Source organism: Balaenoptera ricei, chromosome X, assembly GCF_028023285.1.
Source record: "Balaenoptera ricei isolate mBalRic1 chromosome X, mBalRic1.hap2, whole genome shotgun sequence".
Taxonomy (NCBI): domain Eukaryota; kingdom Metazoa; phylum Chordata; class Mammalia; order Artiodactyla; family Balaenopteridae; genus Balaenoptera; species Balaenoptera ricei.
Window position 1 is genome coordinate 90,252,287 of NC_082660.1, and position 27,516 is coordinate 90,279,802.

The following is a 27,516-nucleotide window of genomic DNA, read 5'->3' on the forward strand; positions in this document are numbered from 1 at the left end:
CTGCTTAATAAAAATGTGCCTCATTTTGCTACCTCTCCCTGCTGTATATTCTAGTTGAGTCTCACTCTCCACAAGGAAGGCCACTCATTCCTTGAGTGCTAAGAGACCATTCCCATCTAATTCCATCCCGGCATCCTCCACTCATTCTGCATCCTCCTCTTACAGCTGGTTGCCTACACATGGCAATTGACTCTGTCACATTTTCTTCAAGCATATGATTCTTACAGCCAATAAGGTTATGACTCAAGAAAATTGACACTTTTAGGTCCAAGAACTGGCGACAAGTTCATAAAATTTATTTCATTCTAGAGCAGAAAAAATCCCAATACTATTAGTTTTCTATTGCTGTGTAACAAATTACCACAAATTTAGTGGCTTGAAACAACAGGTTCCACAGATCAGATATGAAGGAACAGGTTAGTTAGATCATCTGCTCAAGGTCTCACCAGGATGAAATCAAGGTGTTGGCTGCAGCTGTGATCTCATCTGGGGCTCAAGTTCTTCCTCCAATCTCACTGGTTTTTGGAAGAGTTCAGTTATTTGGGGCTGTGGCTGTAGAACTCATGGTGGTTGGCTTCTTCAAGGTCAGCAGGAGGACTCTCTTTACAGGAATGGTTCAGTCCCTTTATAAACGGCCAACCTGATCAGGCCACACCCACCCATGATGATCTCCCTTGTGATTAAGTATTAAAAATCAACTACTTAGTAATCTAATCGTGAGAGTGATATCCCATTCACAGTTCCTGCCCATACACAAGGAGTGGGAATTATATAGGGTGTGTACATCGAAGTCTTAAGGATCATCTTAGAATTCAGCCTGCCACACCAACCATCTCTTTTTTTTTCCAAGATCTGTCCTGGTTGTAGCACTGAAAGTCCCACATCCGCAGGGAAAACACTTGGTCACAGGGAAACTGGTACAGTTGGTTACCTTACCAGTAGAAAGTGAAGTCTCTCAGCTAGCACTTTTTATGTTCCATACCTAATGAAAGTCCAATTACAGGGAACCTGGCTATGGAGTTTGTTCCTGTTCTCCTCTAATAAAATTTTTGTAAAGATGGATTATCAAGTAGTGTTCCTATGGTTAGATGCCTCAGAGTCAGCATCACAGAAACACTTGACCAAAATTTTATATTTCTTTTGTGGCATATCCCACCTACTGTGCACACCAATGTTCACAAATGGAACACTATGGAGAGGAAAGAATATCACATTTTTACGGTTCCTTTTGAATGCACTGTGTGTAAATTAATAAATGCAGTTTTATCTCAGTAGTGTAAGTAAAATTCTAAGTGTAGGCAAAAATGGCTAAAGTTACCAGTGCTTTCAGATCAAGTCTAATTTAAATTTCAAACATCACTAATTAACATAATCTTCTTTTTTCTCCCTCAATATTTGTTTTACACATTCTCACCTAAATTCAACAAACATGGTAGCTTAATAAAATAATACAAGAATTTTAGAATAATAAATGTGGTACTGCAACAACATTGAATTACAGTTTACTAGCACTTTTACTGTCTTCTTGCCCCCCCTTATGAATATTTTAAGGCAAATAAAAACAAAAGGAAAAGGTGAGCTTCCGATTAAAAGCAAACCTTAATTTTATATTTCATTATGCACTATGCTTTCTTCCCATGATTGGAAAATTATTTTCTAAATCAAAAACTGAAACCAAGACAATTGGTTCCTATTTATTTCTATACAGATTATTTTACATCATTTAAAAATGGAATGCAAATTCCAAGGTAAAAACCTAGAATATTTCCTCCCACAGTAGAATATAAGTTTTCAGCTTTTATAGTATATTAGTTCCCTGGAATTCTTGGCACTGGGATGTGATTCTTTGTATTGCCTTTGTCTATTTGGAAGGATAGATCAATGGCAATTGTTCTTTTTATTATTTGATCCTAGCTTGAAGTTCTCTCTCTGTTTCATCTGCCTTGGAACAAATTCAGTTGCATAAAAACACAGTCCTTAGACACCCACTTATTATAAATGACTTCTCATCCTACTTTACATAGGTTTTACCATCAGCTCAAGAAATATCTTCAGAATATTAACAGACATAAAAAATTCCACTCAAAATGACATTTGACTTTTCATTTAAAATTTCAGATGCTTTTCTTTTTCATATGAATATTCACTCCCATATCTCCTCTCATTTCTTTTCCAAAGGTCGACTTCAGCATGTAGGTGACAATCATTTGTTGCTTCATGTCAAACATTTCTAATATAATGAGTTTATGTGTTGATTTTTAGTTTTTGTTTTGTTTTTTCCTGTGGAAGAAGAATCTGTTGAGCTTTCTAGTCTGACCAGTAATCAAACCTCAGCGAGACAATACTTCACTGTCCTGATGCCTTGCCATCATGAGCAAGGAGGCCATGTCACCATCCCAAACCTGGAAAATCTGTTTTCTCACTTTCCAGCTTTTAGACATTAAAGTTGATTTATTTGAAGACGCACTTAGAAGGAAAGAGGGCAAGGATTTAATACACATCATGGGATTCTGTACTATACGCCTCACTGTATCTTAGTAAAACATATTTTAACATAATTGGTCATTCTGGAATCCTTCCCAGAAGCATAGAAGTGCCTACAATGGGGGTAAAAATGAACTGCCAATGCTAAATCCAGACACTTATTTCAGACTTTTAATTCCACCATATGCAAATGTCTTTCCAAGCCTTAAAAATAAAGAAAAAGGCTTCATTCAGAATGTTTAAGTATATCAAAGAGCACTGTTTCCTGGTTACTGCCAATGTTCACTGTTAAACACAGGGGGCCTCGAAGGAAACACAGACTGTTTAGAAATAGAATGTTCATCAAGATATAATGGTTGATAATTATATTGCTTCATTCCCAAGTTGTTTCCCATAGAAAATGTAAAACAACACTTACATGTTGGCATCATATCACCACCAACTGGCTGAAAGTGCTTACTAGGAAGAAAATCAGCTTTTAAAAGGAACACAAAAAGGAATAAACAATAAACATCCAGTATTTGATAAACTCATGGAGAAGCCAAATACTCCTTAAGTTGCCTTTAATTAATTAATTAATTAATTTATTTATTTATTTATTTGCAACTAAGATTAAATTTCAACCACCTCAAATCTAAGGAACGCTGGCAGCTGAGATTCTGGTAACTTTGTAAACAAGTCCACCATGTGTCAATCTATCTTTTAGCCTTGACAAATTTTGAAGAATTGGTTCACTAAGTTTGTTCACTCCTTTATGAACCTTGTCCAAATAGACTATTTTATGTATTCATTTGGTGACATTATCTGAACATCCCAACATTTTTAAAGAGTCTTCTGCTTCCTGGTCGCTGATTAAACTTCATTTAGAACATCCAGATATATTTAGGAATATGCGTAATGGCATATGGTTTAGATAATGTATATACACTGGCTTAGACAATTTCATTTGGCAGTGAGAAATTCCAGCACCTGTCTTCCCAGAGAAACTATCAACTTATAAAACTGGAAACCTGGTTGGAGTTATTAATCCAAAGCACTTAGGGTTTTACAACTAACACATAACATTTTTATATATTAGTTCTAACAATATTCAGGAGTCTACAGTACTTATCAAAAAATGATATATTTCTAGTTCTTATGAAACCCTCAGGTTCACCTTCTCACCTACAGAACTCATCATAAAACACAACATGTATCTTGTAGATATTATTGCTTTGTGTATGTGTGATCAAAGGTTACTGCACTCTAACCTATAGATATGCATATGGAAAAGTATACTTCTTTCCTCGGTGATGATCCTTGCAGCTTTGTTTAGATGGTTATGTCAGCTCTTTCCTCTTAATTTTTACCTCATTCCCTATACAATTATTTGGCTCTGGGCAAGGAAAATGAGGCTTCTGAGTGTTTAACAATTTAGTAGAGATAGACATGTAAAAATTGCACATCCTATTTGGTTAACTGCACCCTTATTTACCTTTTTACTTTTTTCAGTTCTCATTCTCTAGTATGGAAGCGTGGTTTGTAATAGCAATCAGATTTAGCCCTTTATTTCTATTCTTGCTTCCACTACTCTGGATTATTTGCAAGACCACAACAATCTCCAAACTAAATTCCTTGTCTCAAGTATTTTTGTCCTCTAATCCACTCTTCATACCACTGCCAAATTTATCTCTTTCAAGCACCACTTACAATTTGTAATCCTTTATGTCCACGTTCCTACAAAGGTATCCTGCTGTTTACTGGATCAAATACAAACTCATCATTTGACAGTTCAAACCCCATAATCTAATACAACACTCCCTCTCCCTAGCCAGTGATACTGACCTTCAGTTCTGGTTAGGTCACATCTCTTGTCAACCCATTCACACTCCCCACAAAATCATGACACATTTATATGATTCAGCTATTCATTTATATTGTAAAATGAATATTATATTAATATAACAAAAAATTCAAGACAAAACTGCCCACAAGCTCATAGCAATCAGATATGTTCACTTGTCTTTTCTTCACATAATAATAACAGCAAATAATGATATACTATTTATCATGTGTCAGCCATATTCTAATAGCTTTAAAAATATGATCTGTATAACCAGCATCTACTCTGATTGGTTGGAGCTTGTGCCACACTACTTGTTAAATATAGTGACTATCATCCTTGGTAACAGGAGTGGTCAGAGAAAGCTTTTATCTGTGCTGAATTAAGGAAGGGAGTACTGAAAAGCATTTCAAGCAAAGGAAGTGATATGCTACGGGTCACCAGAGTCTAAGAAAACATAGGAAATTGCAAGTAGGCCAGGGCACTTGGAGTGAAAAGGGAGTAGGAGATTGAGAGCAGATGCTAGAAAGGCATGCTCCAGAAAGATCATTATGGACCTTGAAAATCATTAAAGCAAAGCAGAAACTAAAGTAGAGAAATGACATGTTCAGATTAGTATTTTAGAAACTTTACTCTGTCAGCAGTGTGGGGAATAGATTTAAGAGGTTAGGTTGTAGGTAGGGTTACTTGTGTGGGGGAACTCTTTTCTGACTCTGTCACATTTGTCTATCTCAGGTTCTATTCTGTGGACAGTATTGAGGTTTTTTTGTTTGTTTGTTTGTTTTTGTATTGAGTTTTAAACTTCTTTCCCACATGAAAGTGGAATACAGCATTTTACCTCTTCTCCCAAAAACTGTCTGTCAGTACAACAGGAATGCCCATGTCTGTTCTGTATCCACGTCACTCTCTAGTTCAGTTGTTTCTAAGGACTTGCTGTGAAACAAAATAGAATCCAAAGACTTTCTTTTGGTTTACAATGTCCTCTATGATCTTTTCTCTGCCCAAGTCCATGAACTGATCTCATATCATTCTCACCTTCACTCACCATGGTCCAGCCACACTGGCCTTGTTTTATTATTTGAATAAATGAAGGACTTGGCATCAGTTGTTTCCTTCTGCCTAGAATGTACCAACACCCTTCCATTCTCTATCTCCAATGTCACTACAGCTAGATACTTTTTCTTCATATCTCAGCTTAGATATCACCTCAAAGAGGCCTTTCTTAGCCACTAAATCTAAAGAAACCAAAGAGTGTTCTGCCTATGCTTTCCTCTAGGAGTTTTATGGTTTCCAGTCTTACATTTAGAATTTTAATCAATTTTGAGTTTATTGTTGTATGTGGCATTAGAGAATGTTCTAATTTCATTCTTTTACATGTAGCTGTCCAGTTTTCCCAGCACCACTTATTAAAGAGACTGTATTTTCTCCATGGTATACGCTTTCCTCCTTTGCCATAGATTAATTGACCATGGATGCATGGGCTTATTTCTGGGCTGTCTATTCTGTTCCACTGATCTACGTGTCTGTTTCTGTGCCAGTACCACACTGTTTTGATTACTGTAGCTTTGTAGTATAGTCTGAAGTCAGGGAGCATGATTCCTCCAATTCTGTTCTTATTTCTCAAGATAATTTTCTTGTTCCTGATCTTAGAGAAAATGCTTTCAGCTTTTCACTGTTGAGTATAATGTTAGCTGTGAGTTTGTCATATTTGGCCTTTATTGTGCTGAAGTATGTTCACTCTATGCCCACTTTCTGGAGAGACTTTAATTATAAATAGATGTTGAATTTTGTCAAAAGCTTTTCCTGCATCTATTGAAATGATCATATGGTTTTTATTCTTCAATTTGTTAATGTGGTATATCACATTAATTGATTTGTGGATATTGAAAAATCCTTGCATCCCTGGGATAAATCCCACTTGATCATGGTGTATGATCATTTGCTGACAGTCTTTGACATAAATTATAGCAATATTTTTGAATTTATCTCCTAAAAAAAGGATATAAAAGCAAAAATAAACAAATGGAACCTAATTAATCATAAAATCTTTTGCACAGCAAAGGAAAATATCGACAAAATAAGAAGATAACTTGCCGAATGGGAGAAAATATTTGCAAGTAATATGACTGATAAGGGGTTAATAACCAAAATATATAAATAGCACATATAACTCAACATCAAAAGAACAACCTGATTAATAATAAGAAGAAGACCTGAATAAATATTTTTGTAAAGAGAACATGCAGATGGTCAACAGGCAGATGAAAATATGCTCAACATCGTTAATCATCAGGGAAATGCAAATCAAAACCACAATGAGATACCACCTCACACCTGCCAGAATGGTTATCATCAAAAAGAACACAAATAACAAATGTTGGAGAGTATGTGGAGAAAAGGAAACACTTGTACACTGTTGCTGGGAATGTAAATTGGTGTAACCACTGTGTAAAACAGTACAGAGGTTTCTCAAAAATTTTTAAATAGAACTGCCATATTACCCAGCAATCACACTGCTGGGTTTATATCTGAAAGAAACAAAAACACTAATTTGAGCCCCTCTCTTCCTTGGCACTCCCTATGGGGGTGGAAGTCATCTTCTACTCAGCATCATGGCTGCTCTCAGATCCCTCGTGAAGTCCAAGATCATCAAAAGGACGACCAAGAAGTTCATTCAACAGCAGTCAGACTGATATGTCAAAATTAAGTGGAACTGGCAGAAACCCAGAGGCATTGACAACAGGGTGTGAAGGAGATTCAAGGGCCAGATCTTGATGCCCAACATCAGTTATGGGAACAACAAGAAAACAAACACATGCTGCCCAGCAGCTTCTGGAAGTTCCTAGTCCACAGCATCAAGGAACATGAAGTGCTGCTGAAGTGCAACAAATCTTACTGTGCTGAAATTATTCACAATATCTTATCCAAGAACCACAAAACCATTGTGGAAAGAGCACCCCAGCTGTCCATCAGAGTCACCAATCCCAATATCAGGCTGAAAAGCAAAGAAAATGAATAGACAGCTCATGGTGCACATTGTGTTTGTGTTAATAAAACCATGAAACTCGAAAAAAACACTAATTTGAAAAGATACATGAATCCCAAAGTTCACAGTAGCATTATTCACAGTTGCTAAGATATGGAAGCCACCTAAGTGTATTCTTTTTTTCTTTTTTTAACATCTTTATTGGAGCATAATTGCCTTAAGATGTTTTGTTAGTTTCCACAATATAACAGAGGGAATCAGCTATATGTATACATATATCGCCATATCCACTCCCTCTTGCGTCTCCCTCCCACCCTCCCTATCCCACCCCTATAAGTGGTCACAAAGGATGGAGCTGATCTCCCTGTGCTATGCGGCTGCTTCCCACTAGCTATCTATTTTACATTTGGTAGTGTATATATGTCAATGCCACTCTCTCACTTCCTCCCAAATTACCCATCCCTCTCCCTGTGTCCTCAAGTCCATTCTCTACATATACGTCTTTATTCCTATCCTGCCCCTAGGTTCTTCAGAAACATTTTTTTTTTTTTAGATTCCATATATATCTGTTAGCATACAGTATTTGTTTTTCTCTTTCTGACTTACTTCACTCTGTATGACAGTCTCTAGGTCCATCCACCTCACTACAAATAACACAATTTTGTTTCTTTTTATGGCTAAGTAATATTCCACTGTACATATGTGCCACATATTTTTAACCATTCGTCTGTTGATGGAAACTTAGGTTGCTTCCATGTCCTGGTTATTGTAATTAGAGCTACAATGAACATTGTGGTACATGACTCTTTTTGTTTTTTTGGTTTTTTGGTTTTTTTTAAACATCTTTATTGAAGTATAATTGCTTTACAATGGTGTGTTAGTTTCTGCTTTATAACAAAGTGAATCAGTTATACATATACATATGTTCCCATATCTCTTCCCTCTTGCATCTCCCTCCCTCCCACCCTCCCCATCCCACCCCTCTAGGTGGTCACAAAGCACCGAGCTGATCTCCCTGTGCTATGCGGCTGCTTCCCACTAGCTATCTATTTTACATTTGGTAGTGTATATATGTCCATGACACTCTCTCACCCTGTCACATCTCACCCCTCCCCCTCCCCATATCCTCAAGTCCATTCTCTAGTAGGTCTGTGTCTTTATTCCCGTCTTGCCACTAGGTTCTTCATGGCCTTTTTTTTTTCCCCTTAGATTCCATATATATGTGTTAGCATACTGTATTTGTTTTTCTCTTTCTGACTTACTTCACTCTGTATGACAGACTCTATCTCCATCCATCTCATTACAAATAACTCCATTTCATTTCTTTTTATGGCTGAGTAATATTCCATTGTATATATGTGCCACATCTTCTTTATCCATTCATCTGATGATGGACACTTAGGTTGCTTCCATGTCCTGGCTATTGTAAATAGAGCTGCAATGAACATTTTGGTACATGACTCTTTTTTAATTATGGTTTTCTCAGGGTATATGCCCAGTAGTGGGATTGCTGGGTCATATGATAGTTTTATTTTTAACTTTTTAAGGAACCTCCAGACTGTTCTCCATAGTGGCTGTATCAATATATATTCCAACCAACAGTGCAAGAGGATACCATTTTCTCCACACCCTCTTCAGCATTTATTGTTTGTAGACTTTTTGATGATGGCCATTCTTACTAGTGTGAGGTGATAACTCATTGTAGTTTTGATTTGCATTTCTCTAAGGATTAATGATGCTGACCATCCTTTAATGTGTTTGTTGGCTATCTGTATATTTTCTTTGAAGAAATTTCTATTTAGGCCTTTGGCCCGTTTTTGGATTGGGTTGTCTGTTATTTTGATATTGAGGTGCATGAGATGCTTGAATATTTTGGAGATTAATCCTTTGTCAGTTGCTTCATTTGCAAATATGTTCTCCCATTCTGAGGGTTGTCTTTTCATCTTATTTATGGTTTCCTTTGTGTGCAAAAGCTTATAAGTTTCATTAAGTCCCATTGGTTTATTTTTGTTTTCATTTCCCTTTCTCTAGGAGGTGGGTCAAAAAGGATCCTGCTGTCATTTATGTCATAGAGTGTTCTGGCTATGTTTTCCTCTAAGACTTTTATAGTGTCTGGCCTTACATTTAGGTCTTTAATCCATTTTGAGTTTATTTTTGTGTATGGTGTTAGTTAGTGTTCTAATGTCATTCTTTTACATGTAGCTGTCTAGTTTTCGAAGCACCAATTATTGAAGAGGCTGTCTTAACTCCACTGTATATTCTTGCCTCCTTTATCAATGATAAGGTGACCATATGTGCGTGGGTTTATCTCTGGGCTTTCTATCCTGTTCCATTGATCTATATTTCTGTTTTTGTGCCAGTACCATACTGTCTTGATTACTGTAGCTTAGTAGTATAGTCTGAAGTCAGGGAGCCTGATTCCTCCAACTCTGTTTTTCTTTCTCAAGATTGCTTTGGCTATTCGGGGTCTTTTGTGTTTCCATACAAATTGTGAAATTTTTTGTTCTAGTTCTGTGAAAAATGCCCTTGGTAGTTTGACAGGGTTTGCATTGTACCTGCAGATTGCTTTGGGTAGTATAGTCATTTTCACAATGTTGATTCTTCCAATGCAAGAACACGGTATATCTCTCCATCTGTTTGGATGACATTTAATTTCTTTAATCAGTGTCTTATAGTTTTCTGCATACAGATCTTTTGCCTCCTTAGGAAGGTTTTGCAATGGTAAATGGGAGTGTTTCCTTTTTTCTCTTTCAGAATTTTCATCATTACTGTGTAGGAATGTAAGAGATTTCTGTGCATTTATTTTGTATCCTGCTACTTTACCAAATTCATTGATAAGCTCTAGTAGTTTTCTGGTAGCATCTTTAGGTTTCTCTATGTATAGTATCATGTCATCTGCAAACTGACAGTTTTACTTCCTCTTTTCCAATTTGGATTCCTTTTATTTCCTTTTCTTCTCTGTTTCCTGTGGCTAAAACTTCCAAAACTATGTTGAGTAATAGTGGTGAGAGTGGGCAACCTTGTCTTATTCATGATCTTAGTGGAAATGGTTTCAGTTTTTCACCATTTAGAAAAATGTTTGCTGTAGCTTTGTCATATATGGCCATTATTATGTTGATGTAAGTTCCCTCTATGCCTACTTTCTGAGGGTTTTTATCATAAGTGTGTGTTGAATGTTGTCAAAAGCTTTTTCTGCATCTATTGAGATTAACATATGGTTTTTATCATTCAGTTTGTTAATATGGTGTATCACATTGATTGATTTGCGTATATTGAAGAATCCTTGCATTCCTGGGTTAATCCCCACTTGATCATGGTGTATGATCCTTTTAATATGCTGTTGGATTCTGTTTGCTAGGATTTTGTTGAGGATTTTGGCATCTATGTTCATCAGTGATATTGGCCTGTAGCTTTCTTTCTTTGTGACATTTTTGTCTGGTTTTAGTGTCAGGGTGATGGTGGCCTCGTAGAATGAATTTGGGAGTGTTCCTCCCTCTGCTATATTTTAGAAGGGTTTGAGAAGGATAGGTGTTAGCTTTTCTCTAAATGTTTGATAGAATTCGCCTGAGAAGACATCTGGTCCTGGGCTTTTGCCTGTTGGAAGATTTTTAATCACAGTTTCAATTTCAGTGCTTGTGATTGGTCTGTTTATATTTTCTATGTCTTCCTGATTCAGTCTCGGGAGGTTGTGCTTTTCTAAGAATTTGTCCTTTTCTTCCAGGTGGTCCATTTTATTGGCATATAGTTGTTTGTAGTAATCTCTCATGATCCTTTGTATTTCGGCAGTGTCCAATGTTACTTCTCCTTTTTCATTTCTAATTCTGTTGATCTGAGTCTTCTTCATTTTTTTCTTGATGAGTCTGGCTCATGTTTTATCAACTTTGTTTATCTTCTCAAAGAACCAGCTTTTAGTTTTATTGATCTTTGTTAATGTGTCTTTCATTTCTTTTTCATATATTTCTGATCTAATTTTTATGATTTCTTTCCATCTGCTAACTTTGGGGTTTTTTGCTCTTCTTTCTCTAATTGCTTAGGTGTAGGTTTAGGTTGCTTATTTGAGATTATTCTTGTTTCTTGAGGTAGGATTTTATTGCTATAAAATTCCCTCTTAGAACTGCTTTTGCTGCATCCCATTTGTTTTGGATTATCTCGTTTTCATTGTCATTTGTTTCCAGGTATTTTTTATTTCCTCTTTGATCTCTTCAATAATCTCTTGGTTACCTAGTAGTGTATTGTTTAGCATCCATGTGTTTGTATTTTTTACAGCTATTTTTCCCATAATTGATATCTACTCTCATAGCATTGTGGTCGGAAAAGGTACATGATATGATTTCAGTTTTCTTAAACTTACCAAGGCTTGATTTGTGTCCCAAGATGTGATGTATCCTAGACAGTGTTCATGAGCACTTGAAAAGAAAGTGTATTCTGTTGGTTTTGGATGGAATATCCTGTAAATATCAATTACGTCCATCTTGTTCAATGTGTCATTTAAAGCTTATGTTTCCTTATTTATTTTCATTTTGGATGATCTGTCCTTTGGTGAAAGTGGTGTGTTAAAGTCCCCTACTATGATTGTGTTACTGTTGATTTCCCCTTTTATGGCTGTTAGCATTTGCCTTATGTATTGAGGTGTTCCTATTTTGGGTGCAGAAATATTTAAAATTGTTATATCTTCTTCTTGGATTGATCCCTTGAACATTATGTAGTGTCCTTCTTTGTCTCTTGCTATAGTCTTTATTAAAGTCTATTTTATCTGATATGTGAATTGCTACTCCAGCTTTCGTTTGATATTCATTTTCATGGAATATCTTTTTCTATTCCCTCAGTTTCAGTCTGTATGTGTCCCCAGGTCTGAAGTGGGTCTTTTATACACAGCATACATACAGGTCTTTTTTTTTGTATCCATTCAGCAAGTCTATGTCTTTTGATTGGAGCATTTAATGCATTTACATTTAAGGTAATTATCGATATGTTTGTGCCTATTACTATTTTCTTAATTATTTTGGGTTTGTTATTGTAGGTCTTTTACTTCTCTTGTGTTTCCTGCCTAGAGAAATTCCTTTAGCATTTGTTGTAAAGCTGGTTTTGTGGTGCTGATTTCTCTTAGCTTTTGCTTGTCTGTAAATGTTTTAATTTCTCCATCAAATGTGAAGGAGATCTTTGCTGGGTACAGTAATTTTGGTTGTAGGTTTTTCCATTTCATCATTTTAAATATGTCCTGCCACATCCTTCTGGCTTGTAGTTTTTCTGCTGAAATATCAGCTGTTAACCTTATGGGAGTTCCCTTTTATATTATTTGTTGCTTTTCCCTTGCTGCTTTTAATACTTTTTCTTTGTATTTAAGATTTGATAGTTTGATTCATATGTGTCTTGGCGTATTTCTCCTTGGATTTATCCTGTATGGGACTCTCTGTGCTTCCTGGACTTGACTGACTATTTTCTTTCCCACATTGGGGAATTTTTCAACCATAATCTCTTCAAATATTTTCTCAGTCCCTTTATTTTTCTCTTCTTCTTCTTGGACCCCTGTAATTAGAAAGTTGGTGCATTTAATATTGTCTCTGAGGTCTCTGAGACTGTTCTCTGTTTGTTTCATTCTTCTTTCTTTATTCTGCTATGCAGTAGTTATTTCGTCTATTTTATCTTCCAGGTCACTTATCCGTCCTTCTGCCTCAGTATTCTGCTATTGATTCTTTCTAGAGAATTTTTAATTTCATTTATTATGTTGTTCATTATTGTTTGCTTGCTCTTTAGTTCTTCTAGGTCCTTTTTAAACGTTTCTTGTATTTTATCCATTTTATTTCAAAGAGTTTTGATCAACTTTACCATCATTACTTTGAATTGTTTTTCAGGTAGACTGGCTATTTCCTCTTCATTTGGTCTTGTGGGTTTTTACTTTGCTCCTTCATGTGCTGCATATTTCTCTGTCTTCCCATTTATCTTAACTTACTGTGTTTTTGGTCTCCTTTTCACAAGCTGCAGGTTAGCAGTTCCCATTGTTTTTGATGTCTGCCCCCAGTGGGTAAGGTTGATTCAGAGGGTTGTGTAGGCTTCCTGTTGGAGGAGGCTGGTGCCTGTGTTCTAGAGGATGAGGCTGGATTTTGTCTTTCTGGTAAGCAGGGCTGCATCTGGTGGTGTGTTTGGGGTGTCTGTGAACTTATTATGATTTTAGGTAGCCTGTCTGCTAATGGGTGGGGTTGTGTTCCTTTCTTGCTAGTTGTTTGGCATGGGGTGTCCACCTCTGGAGCTTGGTGGTTGTTGAGTGGAGCTGGGCTTTAGCATTGAGATGGAGGTCTCTGGGAGAGCCCTTCCTGATTGATATTACCTGTGGCTGGGAGGCCTCTGGTGGTCTAATGTCCTGAACTCGACTCTTCCACCTCAGAGGCTCAGGCCTAGCACCGAGTCAGCGCACCAGGATCCTGTCAGCCACACGGCTCAGAAGAAAAGGGAGATAAAAAGAAAGAAAACATAAATAAAATAAAAAGTTATTAAAATAAGAAATTTTAAAATATTTTTAAATTAAAAAATTAAAAAGTAATAAATAAAAAAGAAGAGAGCAACCAACCCAATAAACAAATCCAACAATGATAACAAGCACTAAACCCTATACTAAGATAAACATAAAAATCAGAATCTATTCAGTGGCATGCAGCAAACCCCAAGTCTACAGTTGCTCATAAATTCCACTGCCTCAGCTTGGGATGATTCATTGTTTATTCAGGTATTCCACCAATGCAGGGTACATCAATTTGACTGTGGGGATTTAATCCACTGCTCCTGAGTCTGCATGGAGAAATTTCCCTTTGTCTTCCTTGTCCGCACTGCTCCTGGGGTTCAGCTTCGGATTTGGGCCCTGCCTCTGCATGTAGGTCGCCCTCTGGTGTCTGTTCTTTGCCTAGTCAGGAGAGGGTTGAAGGAGCCGCTGATTAGGGAGCTCTGGCTCACTCAGGCCAGGGGGACGGATGGGTATGGAATGCAAGGTGAGCCTGAGGTGGCAGAAGCCATCATGACATTATAACTTCCTGAAGCGTGCCATGTGTTCTTGTGGGGATTTTGTCCCTGTTTCCCAGGACCCTGGCAGTGGTGGGCTGCACAGGCTTCTGGGAGGGGTAGTGTGGATAGTGACCTGTGCTTGCACACAGGATTCTTGGTGGCTGCAACAGCAGCTTTAACGTTTCATGCCTGTCTCTGGAGTCCACACTGATAGCCGCATATCACGCTGGTCTCTGAAGCTCGTTTAGGTGGTGTTCTGAATCTCCTCTCCTCATGCACCCTGAAACAATGGTCTCTTGACTCTTAGGAATTTCCAGACTTTTTCCCGGGCTCCCTGCCATCTAGTCGTGGTGCACTAGCCCCCCTCAGGCTGTCTTCATGCAGCCAACCCCAGTTCTTTCCCTCTGGTCTGACCTCCGAAGCCTGAGACTCAGCTCCCAGCCCCCACCCACCCTGGTGAGGGAGCAGGGAAGCCTCTCAGGCTGGTGAGTGCTGGTCGGCACCAATCCTCTGTGTGGGAATCTCTCCACTTTGCTCTCTGCACCTCTGTTGCTGCACTCTCCTCCTTTGCTCCAAAGCTTTCCCCCCACCCACCCCTCGTTTCCACCAGTGAAGGGACTTCTTAGTGTGTGGAAACTTTTCCTCCTTCACAACTTCCTCTCAGTGGTGCAGTTCCTGTCCCTATTTTTTGTCTCTGTTTTTTCTGTTTTCTTTTTCCTTACTCAGGTACATGGGGATTTTCTTGCCTTTTGGGAAGTATGAAGTTTTCTGCCAGCATTCAATTGGTGCTCTGTACGAGTTGTTCCACATGTAGATGTATTTTTGATGTATTTGTGCGGAGAAGGGGATCTCCACATCTTACTCCTCTGCCATCTTGAAGTTCCTCAGTGTGTTCTTTTATATCTGTATGTGCTCCTAACTTAGAAAAGTATTTTCTTTATTAAATGCTTCCTTTTACAATTAATGGCAATGTATTTGATCATTATGTACTTTCTTTATTCAACTCTTTATGTGTTACATTATTCCTGGAATGGCTGTATTTAGGAAGCTTATATGAGGAAGGGAAGAAAAAGATGTTCTAAACTATCAGATATTCTCCTAATGTCAAAAGGCTATTATGAGAGTGTGATTTTTTTAGACTCAGGAAACTAGAATCAGGACAGGTGGAGTCTTTATTTTTTCCCTGACAAACTGATAGTTAATTTCCTGTAAATGTTACAAGTTTATATTAATTCTGATTCAGCCTCATCTCCATAGCTTCTTAAGACTTTATGTTTAATGGGGTCTAAGAAAGCTTCAGCTACTACCCTTGAACACTTTTTCTGTTGTACCAAACAAGTCATCACTGGTTTTGTATTTCAGGCTATACCACTTACTTGCCAGGTTTTACTGAGCCACAGACAGTCTGTCTCCTTGTAGTCCCTCAGTTCTACTTGACCACCATTATTTGGGCAGTCTTTCTCTTGTTTTGTCATTTGGAGCTTGAGGTATCTCTTAGTACCATTGTAGATAAAGTTTTTTTCTGTTTCTCACTCTTCTCATTTTTTACAGTGATTTATGAGGAGAAAGGGAGAAATTGCCAGGTTACCTTCACCATTTTTAACTATAAATTTTTCTATAAACCACTCGGACTTTAGAGCATAATGGGAACTTGGTTTAGAGGTGCAACACTGAAGATGAAGTAGTGCTGGGACTCGATAATTTTTTTTTTTTTGCATTTCTTTGTTTTTCTATTTAACTGTAATTTGGAGTAGTTGCAAATGTTCAGCACATACAGGGGGAAAATGTTTTTGCTACATCAATAAGTTTCTATGCATCAATAGCCTCACTTATATAGTGAGGCTGAGTACAGTAATTTAGTAAATTGAAAGGTCTATACATTTCTGCCTTCATGTATACTTCTGAGAATTAAAACACCAGTGCAGTAAGATTACATAAGAAGGGATGTAGCACAGAGCAAAGCCCAATTGTAAACAGTTATGGGAAACAGCATATTTGTAGCTTAGTCTCAAATATAGCCTTAGATTAGTGCTCACAAGAGTGAACAGTGTAAAATCATCAAAGGCATATATCCAAGCTGCTTAGAATTTCTTTTTATAAGTATTTTAGTTTAACAGTGTTGTTTAATTTCCTGTACGCCTTTAAACCATCATAAATTTTAAGACGCATATAATATATTTACAAGTACAATTTGAAAAATAAAAAAAGTGAGCTTTCTTTTGTCCATTTGTGAAGAAAGATACTGAGGTAATACATTTTAGCTTTAAAGGAGAAATTTTTGCATTTATGGTAATTTCTCATGAGAGAATTCTGAGAGGTATATGTGGCATATTAAAATCATTTAAAGGGGCAGAGAGAAACCACGGAGGGAAGAGCAGGCTGGAGTGCAGCATGGATCTACGTCTGCAACCCATGCTTTCTGTATTACTGTGCCATTAGGTAAGGTCTTAAAATCAGATACTGACAGAAGACATGAAACTCCTTTGTCAGAGACAAAGGACCTCAACACTCATGGCACAAGAATGGAAAGGGGAGCAAGATAAATGACAACTCAGTTAAAAATAAGATTGTGGATCGCACTATTTGCTTATGATACTCTTCTGGAGTTAAAAACTCTGTGAATAATATTGCTCAGGAATGGGTCTGCTCCTAGTTATCCCAGAAGACAGGCTGCCTAAAGTTGTCCTGAGGGCACAGCCACCTCTAAACATACGTCTTGACATGGCCCTGCCCATCAGAGGGACAAGACCCAACTCCACCCATCAGTGAGCAGGCACTAGTCCTTCCCACTAGGAAGTCTGCACAAGACCCTGGACCAATCTCACCTGCCAGAGTCAGACACCAGAAGCAAGAGGAACTACAAACATGTAGCCTGAGAAATGGAGACCACAAACACAGAAAGTTAGATGAAATGAGATGACAGAGAAATATGTTCCAGATGAAGGAACAAGATAAAACCCCAGAAAAACAACTAAGTGAAGCAGAGACAAGAAATCTGCCTGAAAAACAATTCAGAGTAATGGTAGTAAAGATGATCCAAGATCTCAGAAAAAGAATGGAGATGCAGACTGATAAGATGCAAGAAATATTCAACAAAGAGCTAGAAGATTTAAAGAACAGAGATGAACAATGCAGAAGACCAAATAAGTGAGCTGGAAGACAGAGTGGTGGTAATCACTGCTGCAGAACAGAATAAAGAAAAAAGAATGAAAATAAATGAGGACAGTCTAAGAGACCTCTGGAATAACATTAAACACACCAACATTCACATTATAGGGGTCCCAGAAGGAGAAGAGAGAGAAAGGGCCCGAGAAAATATTTGAGGAGGTAATAGCCAAAAATCCCTAATATGGGAAAGGAAACATTCACTTCCAGGAAGTGCAGAGTTCCATACAGGCTAAACCTAAGAAGAAACACGACAAGACACACAGTAATCAAATTCACAAAAATTGAAGACAAAGCAAACATATTAAAAATAACAAGGGAAAAGCAACAAATAACAATAAAGGGAAACTCATACAGTTATCAGCTAATTTTTCAGAAGAAACTCTGCAGGCCAGAAGGAAGTGGTACGATATATTTAAAGTGATGAAAAGGAAAAACCTACAACCAAGAATACTCTACACAGCAAGGCTTTCATTCAGTTTTGACAGAGAAATCAAAAGCTTTATAGACAAGCAAAATCTAAGAGAATTCAGCACCAGAAAACCAGCTTTACAACAAATGCTAAAGGAATTTTCTAGGCAGAAAAGAAAAGCCCACAACTAGAAACAGGAAAATTATGAATGGGAAAGCTCACCTGTAAAGGTAAACATACAGTAAAAGTAGGAAATTATCCACACAGAAATATCATGTCAAAATCAGCAATTATAAAAAGAGGAGAGTACAAATGCAGGATATTGGAAATGCATTTGAGATTAAGAGATCATCAACTTAAAACAATCTTGTATATATACAGACTGCTTTATAAAAACCTCATGGTAACCACAAACCAAAAATCTACAATAGATACACATACAAAAAAGAAAAAGCAATCCAAACACAACTCTAAAGATAGTCATCAAATCGCAAGAGAAGAGAACAAAAGAGGAAAGGAGGAAAAAAGCCCTACAAAATCAAATCCTAAACACTTAACAAAATGGCAATAAGAACATGCATATTGATAATTGCCTTAAATGTAAATGGACTAAATGCTCCAACCAAAAGACAGACTGGCTGAATGGATACAAAAAAAGACCGGTATATATACTGTCTTCAAGAGACCACTTCAGATCTAGGGACACACACAGACTGAAAGTGAGCAGATAGAAAAAGGTATTCCATGCAAATGGAAATCAAAAGCAAGCTGGAGTAGCAATACTTATATCAGACAAAATAAACTTCAAAATAAAGACTGTTACAAGAGACAAAGAAGGACACTACATAATGATCAAGGAATCAAACCAAGAAGATATGACAATCGTAAATATATATGCACCCAACATAGGAGCACTTCAATATATAAGGCAAATGCTAAGAGCCATAAAAAGAGAAATCAACAGTAACACATTAATAGTGGGGGACATTAATACACCACTTACATCAATGTACAGATCATCCAGACAGAAGATCAGTAAGGAAACCCCGGCCTTACATTTTCTCAGAACTAGAATAAAAAATCTTTAAATTTGTATGGATACATAAAAAAATCCCAAATAGCCAAATCAATCCTGAGAAAGAAAAATGAAGCTGGAGGAATCAGGCTCCCTGACTTCTAGCTATACTATTATATACAATACAAAGCTAGAGTAATCAAAACAGTATAGTACTGCCACAAATACAGAAATATTGATCAATGGAACAGGATAGAAAGCCCAGAAATAAACCCAGGGACCTATGGTTAATTAATTTACAACAAAGGATGCAAGAATATACAGTGGAGAAAAGACAGTCTCTTCAATAAGTGGTGCTGGGAAAATTGGACAGCTACATGTAAAAGAATGAAATTAGAACATTCTCTAACACCATATAAAACAGTAAAGTCAAAATGGATTAAAGATCTAAATGTAAGACCAGTTACTCTAAAACTCTTAGAGGAAAAGATAGGCAGAACGCTCTTTGACATACATTGCAGCAAGATCTTTTTGTATCCACTTCTCAGAGTAATGAAAATAAAACCAAAAATAAACAAATGGGACCTAAGTAAACTTAAAATCGTTTGCACATCAAAGGGAACCGTAAATAAAATGAAAAGGCAACCCACAGAATGGGAGAATATGTTTGCAAATGAAGCAACCAACAAGGAATTAACCTCCAAAATATACAAACAGCTCATGCAGCACAATACCAAAACAAACAAAGAATCAAACAAACCAATCAAAAAATGGGTGGAAGATCTAAATAGACAGTTCTCCAAAGAAGACACAGAGATGGCCAACAGGCACATGAGAAGATGCTCAACATTGCTAATTATCAGAGAAATGCAAATCAAAACTAAAATGAGGTATCACCTGATCCAGTCATAATGGCCATCATCAAAAAGTCTACAAATTATAAATGCTGGAGAGGGTGTGGAGAAAAAGGAACCCTCCTACACTGATATTGGGAATGTAAATTGGTGCAAACACTATGGAGAACAGTATGAAGAGTCCTTAAAGAACTAAAAATAGAGCTACCATATGATCCAGCAATCCCACTCCTAGGCATATACCTGGAGAAAAGCATAATTCGAAAATATACATGTACCCTAATGTTCATTTTATCACTATTTACAATAGCCACGACATGTAAGCATCCTAAATGTCCTTTGACAGAGGAATGGATAAAGAAGATGTGGTACGTATATACAATGGAATATTACTCAGCTATTAAAAAGAATGAAATAATGCCATTTGCAGCAACATGGATGCACCTTGAGATTATCACACTAAGTGAAGTAAGTCAGACAGAGAAAGACATATATCATATGATATCACTTATATGTGGAATCTAAAAAGATGATACAAATGAACTTATTTACAAAACAGAAACAGACTCACAGACATAGAAAACACACTTATGGTTACCAAAATGGAAATGGTGGGGAGGGGTGTAGGGTGCTTCCTCTCATTTACCACCTAAGCCCATTACATCACCATTTGATTCGTTTTACCACCCAAATATATATGTTAAAATATGTCTTTCCATTTTTTCTCCAGTTCCTTCATCTAACTGCCTTATTTTTCTTCAGTCTCACCATCAGTGACTGCTTCAATTAGCTATCGCTGTGTAGCAGACTACTATAAATCGTAGTGGCTTAAAAGCTCACTGAATTATTATTACTCACGAATCTGTGATCTGACTTGACCGTCCTTTTGCTGTCTGGTCTCACTTGCATAGTTACAGTTAGGTGGCAGCTCTAATGGTTGTAAGGTACAAAATGGTATCACTCACAAATTTTGTGGCTGGGGCTAGCAACTGGTTGGGGCATCTTGGTCCTTTTCCATGTGGTCTCTCATATTCCAATAGGCTGGATCAGTATCTTCACATAGCAGTCTCGACAGCATTCCAAGAAGGTAAGAGTAAAATTGCAATACCCCAATATAGCACCGTGATATCATGCAGCTGAACCACTTTAAATACTATCAATATGCTGATCACAGTTGAATGTATATACTTATCATTTTACCTCTTCCTGATCTGCAGACGTGTATGTCCAGCTGCTTACTCATCATGTCTACTTGGATGTGTAATAAATATCTCAAACTTAAAATTACGAAAATTTTGATTTTTCCCAACCTATGCTTCCATGAATATCCTCCATATTCAGAAAATGTATCCATTCAGCAAATATTTATTAAACATCTATTATGCCAAATGTCATTTTAGACAATGGATACAACAGTGAACAAAACAAACAGCATTCATGATTTTATGGAGTATGTTTTCTAGTGGAGAGGTCAACTAATAAAAATAAAATGTCAGATTATAAGTGTGAAGAAGAAAAATAAAGTAGGAAGGAGATAAAGAGTGATGGAAATTGCTATTTCAGATAGGGAGGTCATGGAAAGCATCTCTGACTAGATGACATCTGACTAGAGACCAAAATGAATAGCGGTGTGAGCCATGTGTATATAGGTGAGAATCACATAGTAGGCATCATCCAGCTGCTGGAGTCCCAAACTTAAGAATCATCTTTGATTCCTTTCATTCCCTCACTACTCTCTAAGATGAAAAATAATTGAATTGACTTTAACAAAATATATCCCATATTAGTCTACTTCTTTCCAGTTCAATTGCTATCACTGTGTTCCAAGTTATTATCTATCCTGATGTACTACAAAAGTCTAACTTATAACTAGCTACCAATTCATTGAATCTCACAGCTAGAATGATCTTTTAAGACTGTAAATCAAATTATATGACCCCCCTGCTTAAAATTTGACTTCCAATTGCACTTAGGATAAAATACAACATTCTTAAACAGTTCTACAGGGCTTCATGATGTGATTCTTGCTTACTACTGTAGCTCCAGTCTGTTGCATTTTCCTTGGATTCTAAGCTTCAATAATTCTGTTCTTCCAACTTAGCCTCAGAGCTTCAGGGCATGAAATTGTCTTTGTGTCATCCATACTCTTTTCCATTCTCCATATAACTATTAACTTATTCTTCAGATCTCAGCTCAAATGCCACTTCTTTTCTGCAGTCCTTAGATTGGCATAGTGCACTGTACTTTTGAGATTATAGCTTTTATGACATTTTGTTGAAATTACCAATTTAACTGTATATCTTTTCTGTTGGACAGAAAGCTCAGTGAAGTTAGGCAGCATATTTATTGTGGCTATCATAACACTGATATTTTATTATCATATTTATATAATTACTTATTTATTGTTTACCTTTCTATTTTCCCTAACTAAAAGGTAAGCTCTCTGAAGGCAGAGAGCATATCAGCTTGTTCATCTCTATAGGCCCTTCACCCTTTAAAAAGTTCTAAAATATAGTATGCACTCAGGGAAATGTTTTCAAACTTGTACATAAATTTTAAATATACACACAGAAAAGTGAACATCTTATAAGTATACAACTTAATGAATGACCACTAACTGAATATACTCATGTAATCTGTATCCAGACCCCAAAATGTTACAGTACCAACACTTTAGAAACCCACCTGTCCTCCCTGCCTCTCATTACGCATGTCCTCAGGGTAACTGAAATCCTGATACCTACCAACAAAGTTTCGTTTTATCTGTTTTTGTACTTTATATAATTGGAAAATGCAGTAAGTGCTCTTTTGTGTCTGGATTCTTTCACTCAGCATTGTTTTTGTAATACTTACCCATATTACTCGGTGTCCTTGCAGTTTTTCTTTATGACTGTTATATAATATTTCATTCTGTGGGTATACCAATATTTACTCATTGTCATATTTATGGAAAGTTTCAACTTTGGAGGTTTTACAAATAGTGCTGCCATAAAAATTCCAATTCATGTCCTTAGGTGAATGAAATATAGGAATTTCTGTTGGCTATATGCCAAAGTAACAAAGTGGAATTTTTGAGTCATAGAATAGGCATATGTTCAGCTTTAATAAGTACTACCAAAAAGTTTTCCAAAGTTGTTGCACTAATTTACACTTCCACCAACAAGGTATGAGAGTTATAATTGCTCTATATTCTTGTCAACATATATTTTCTATTTTTTCATTTAGTCTCTTGTAGGTTTGTAGGGTATTTCATTGTGGTTTTAGTTTTCATTTTCCTGGTACCTAATGGGGTTTACCACATTTTCATATGTTTCTTAATCATTTTGATACTCTTTTATGTGAATATTTTCTGTTCACGTGTTCTTCCCAAGTTTCTATTTGGTTGTCGTAAGTCACATTTCAGTAAATGTATAGATATATTTCTACACGTTCTTTTTGGTCCTATTGGTCAGTGTTTTTTTGTTTCTAATAATCAATAATTACTTTTTGAATAAATGCAAGATTTAACCTGTACAACATGTGTAAGTGAATATAAAACCTCAAGGAAACAATAGAGGCCCTTGATGGAGGGAGAAGATGGCGGAAGAGTAAGACGGGGAGATCACCTTCCTCTCCACAAATACACCATAAATACATGTACATGTGGAACAGCTCCTATAGAACACCCACTGAACGCTGGCAGAAGATCTCAGACCCCCCCAAAAGGCAAGACACTCCCCACGTACCTGTGTAGGGCAAAAGAAAAAAGAAACAACAGAGACAAAAGAATAGGGATGGGACCTGCACCAGTGGGAGGGAGCTGTGAAGGAGGAAAGGTTTCCACACACTAGGAAGCCTCTTTGTGGGCGGAGACTGCGGGTGGCAGAGGGGGGAAGCTTCAGAGCCATGGAGGAGAGTGCAGCAACAGGGGTGCAGAGGGCAAAGATGAGAGATTCCCACACAGAGGAGCGGTGCTGACCAGCACTCACCAGCCCGAGAGGCTTGCCTGCTCACCCACTAGGGCAGGTGGGGACTGGGAGCTGAGGCTCGGGCTTCAGTCGGATCGCAGGGAGAGGACTGGGGTTGGCGGCGAGAACACAGCCTGAAGGGGTTAGTGCACCACAGCTAGCAGGGAGGTAGTCTGGGAAAAAGTCTGGAACTGCCGAAGAGGCAAGAGACGTTTTCTTCCCTCTTTGTTTACTGGTGCGTGAGGAAAGGAGATTAAGAACGCTGCTTAAAGGAGCTCCAGAGACGGACGTGAGCTGCGGCTACCAGCGCGGACCCCAGAAACGGGCATGAGACGATAAGGCTGCTGCTGCCACCACCAAGAAGCCTGTGTACAAGCACAGGTCACTCTCCACACCTCCCCTCCCGGGAGCCTGTGCAGCCTGCCACCTCCAGGGTCCCATGATCCAGGGACAACTTCCCCTGGAGAATGCACGGCAAGCCTCAGTCTGGTGCAATGTCATGCCGCCCTCTGCCACCTGAAGCTCACCCCACACTACGTACCCCTCCCTCCTGCTGGCCTGAGTGAGCCAGAGCCTCTGAATCAGCTGCTCCTTTAACCCCGTCCTGTCTGAGTGAAGAACACACGCCCTCAGGCAACCTACACACAGAGGCAGGGCCAAATCCAAAGCTGAACCCCAGGAGCTGTGCGAACAAAGAAGAGAAAGGGAAATCTCTCCCAGCAACATCAGGAGCAGCGGATTAAATCTCCACAATCAACCTGATGTACCCTGCATCTGTGGAATACCTGAATAGACAATGAATCATCCCAAATCGAGGAGGTGGACTTTGGAAGCAAAATATGTAATTTTTTCCCCTTTTCCTCTTTTTGTGAGTGTGTTTGTGTATGTTTATGCTTCTGTGTGAGATTTTGTCTGTATAGCTTTGCTTTCACCATTTGTCCTAAGGTTCTGTCTGTCCGTTATTTTTTTTTTTTTACTTAAAAAAATTTTTTTCTTAATAATTATTTTGTATTTTTGATTTTAATAACTTTATTTTATTTTATATTTAATTTATTTTATTTTATTTTATCTTCTTTCTTTCTTTCTTTCATTCTATTTTTTCTCCCTTTTATTCTGACCCATGTGGATGAAAGGCTCTTGGCACTCCAGCCAGACATCAAGGCTGTGCCTCTGAGGTGGGAGAGCCAACTTCAGGAGACTGGTCCACAAGAGACCTACCAGCTCCACGTAATACCAAATGGCGAAAATCTCCCAGAGATCTCCATCTCAACACTAAGACCCAGCTTCACTCAATGACCAGCAAGCTACAGTGCTGGACACCCTATGCCAAACAACTAGCAAGACGAGAACACAGCCCCATCCATTAGCAGAGAGGCTGCCTAAAACCATAATAAGGCCACAGACACCCCAAAACACACGACCAGACGTAGACCTGCCCACAATAAAGACAAGATCCAGCCTCATCCACCAGAACACAGGCACTAGTCCCCTTCACGAGGAAGACTACACAACCCACTGAACCAACCTTAGCCACTGGGGACAGACACCAAAAACAACAGGAACTACGAACCTGCAGCCTGAGAAAAGGAGACCCCAAACACAGTAAAAGAAGCAAAATGAGAAGGCAGAAAAACACACAGCAGATGAAGGAGCAAGGTAAAAACACACCACACCTAACAAATGAGGAGGAAATAGGCAGTCTACCTGAAAAAGAATTCAGAATAATGATAGTAAAGATGATCCAAATCTTGGGAATAGAATAGACAAAATGCAAGAAACATTTAACAAGGACCTAGAAGATCTAAAGAGGAAACAAGCAATGATTAACAACACAATAAATGAAATTAAAAATACTCTAGAAGAGAGCAATAGCAGAATAACTGAAGCAGAAGAACGGATAACTGACCTGGAAGACAAAATAGTGGAAATAACTACTGCAGAGCAGAATAAAGGAAAAAAGTGAAAAGAAATGAGGATAGTCTCAGAGACCTCTGGGACAACATTAAACGCACCAACATTCGAATTATAGGGGTCCCAGAAGAAGAAGAGAAAAAGGAAGGGACTGAGAAGATATTTGAAGAGATTATAGTTGAAAACTTACATAATATGGGAAAGGAAATAGTTATTGAAGTCCAGGAAGCACACAGAGTCCCATACAGGATAAATCCAAGGAGAAAACACCAAGACACATATTAATCAAACTATCAAAAATTAAATATAAAGAAAACATATTAAAAGCAGCAAGGGAAAAACAACAAATAACACACAAAGGAATCCCCATAAGGTTAACAGCTGATCTTTCAGCAGAAACTCTGCAAGCCAGAAGGGAGTGGCAGGACATATATAAAGTGATGAAGGAAAAAAAACCTACAACCAAGATTACTCTATCCAGCAAGGATATCATTCAGATTTGATGGAGAAATTAAAAACTTTACAGACAAGCAAAAGCTGAGAGAGTTCAGCACCACCAAAGCAGCTTTACAACAAATGCTAAAGGAACTTCTCTAGGCAAGAAACACAAGAAAAGGAAAACACCTACAATAACAAACCCAAAACATTTAAGAAAATGGGAATAGGAACATACATATCAATAATTACCTTAAATGTAAATGGATTAAATGCTCCCACCAAAAGACACAGACTGGCAGAATGGATACCAAAACAAGACCCATATATATGCTGTCTACAAGAGACCCACTTCAGACCTAGGGACACATACAGACTGAAAGTGAGGGGATGGAAAAAGATATTCCATGCAAATGGAAATGAAAAGAAAGCTGGAGTAGCAATTCTCATATTAGACAAAATAGACTTTAAACTAAAAATTATTACAAGAGACAAAGAAGGACACTATATAATGATCAAGGGATCAATCCAAGAAGAAGATATAACAATTGTAAATATTTATGCACCCAACATAGGAGCACCTCAACACATAAGGCAAATACTAACAGCCATAAAAGGGGAAATCAACAGTAAAACAACCATAGTAGAGGACTTTAGCAACCCACTTTCACCAATGGACAGATCATCCAAAATGAAAATAAATAAGGAAACACAAGCTTTAAATGATACATTAAACAAGATGGACTTAATTGATATTTATAGGACATTCCACCCAAAAACAACAGAATACACATTTTTCTCAAGTGCTCATGGAACATTCTCCAGGATAGATCATAACTTGCATCACAAGTGAAGCCTTGGTAAATTTAAGAAAATTGAAATCGTATCAAGTATCTTTTCCGACCACAATGCTATGAGACTAGATATCAATTACAGGAAAAGATCTGTAAAAAATACAAACACATGGAGGCTAAACATTACACTACTTAATAACCAAGTGATCACTGAAGAAATCAAAGGGGAAATCAAAAATTACCTAGAAACAGATGACAATGGAGACACGATGACCCAAAACTTATAGGATGCAGCAAAAGCAGTTCTAAGAGAGAAGTTTATAGCAATATATTCATACATTAAGAAAAAGGAAACATCTAAAATAAACAACCTAAACTTACACCTAAAGCAATTAGAGAAACAAGAACAAAAAACCCCCAAATTTAGCAGAAGGAAAGAAATCATAAAGATCAGATCAGAAATAAATGACAAACAAATGAAGGAAATGATAGCAAAGATCAATAAAACTAAAAGCAGGTTCTTTGAGAAGATAAACGAAATTGATAAACCATTAGCCAGACTCATCAAGAAAAAAAGGGAGAAGACTCAAATCAATAGAATTAGAAATGAAAACGGAGAAGTAACAACTGACACTGCAGAAATACAAGCGATCATGAGAGATTACTACAAGCAGCTCTTTGCCAATAAAGTGGACAAC

At 37.5% G+C, this 27,516-nt stretch overlaps 1 pseudogene; it reads left to right on the forward strand.

Annotated features, from left to right (window-relative positions):
* The first annotated feature begins 6,918 nt into the window (after positions 1-6,918).
* LOC132357640 (large ribosomal subunit protein eL32-like) lies at positions 6,919-7,325 on the forward strand (annotated as a pseudogene).
* The last annotated feature ends 20,191 nt before the right edge of the window (positions 7,326-27,516 follow it).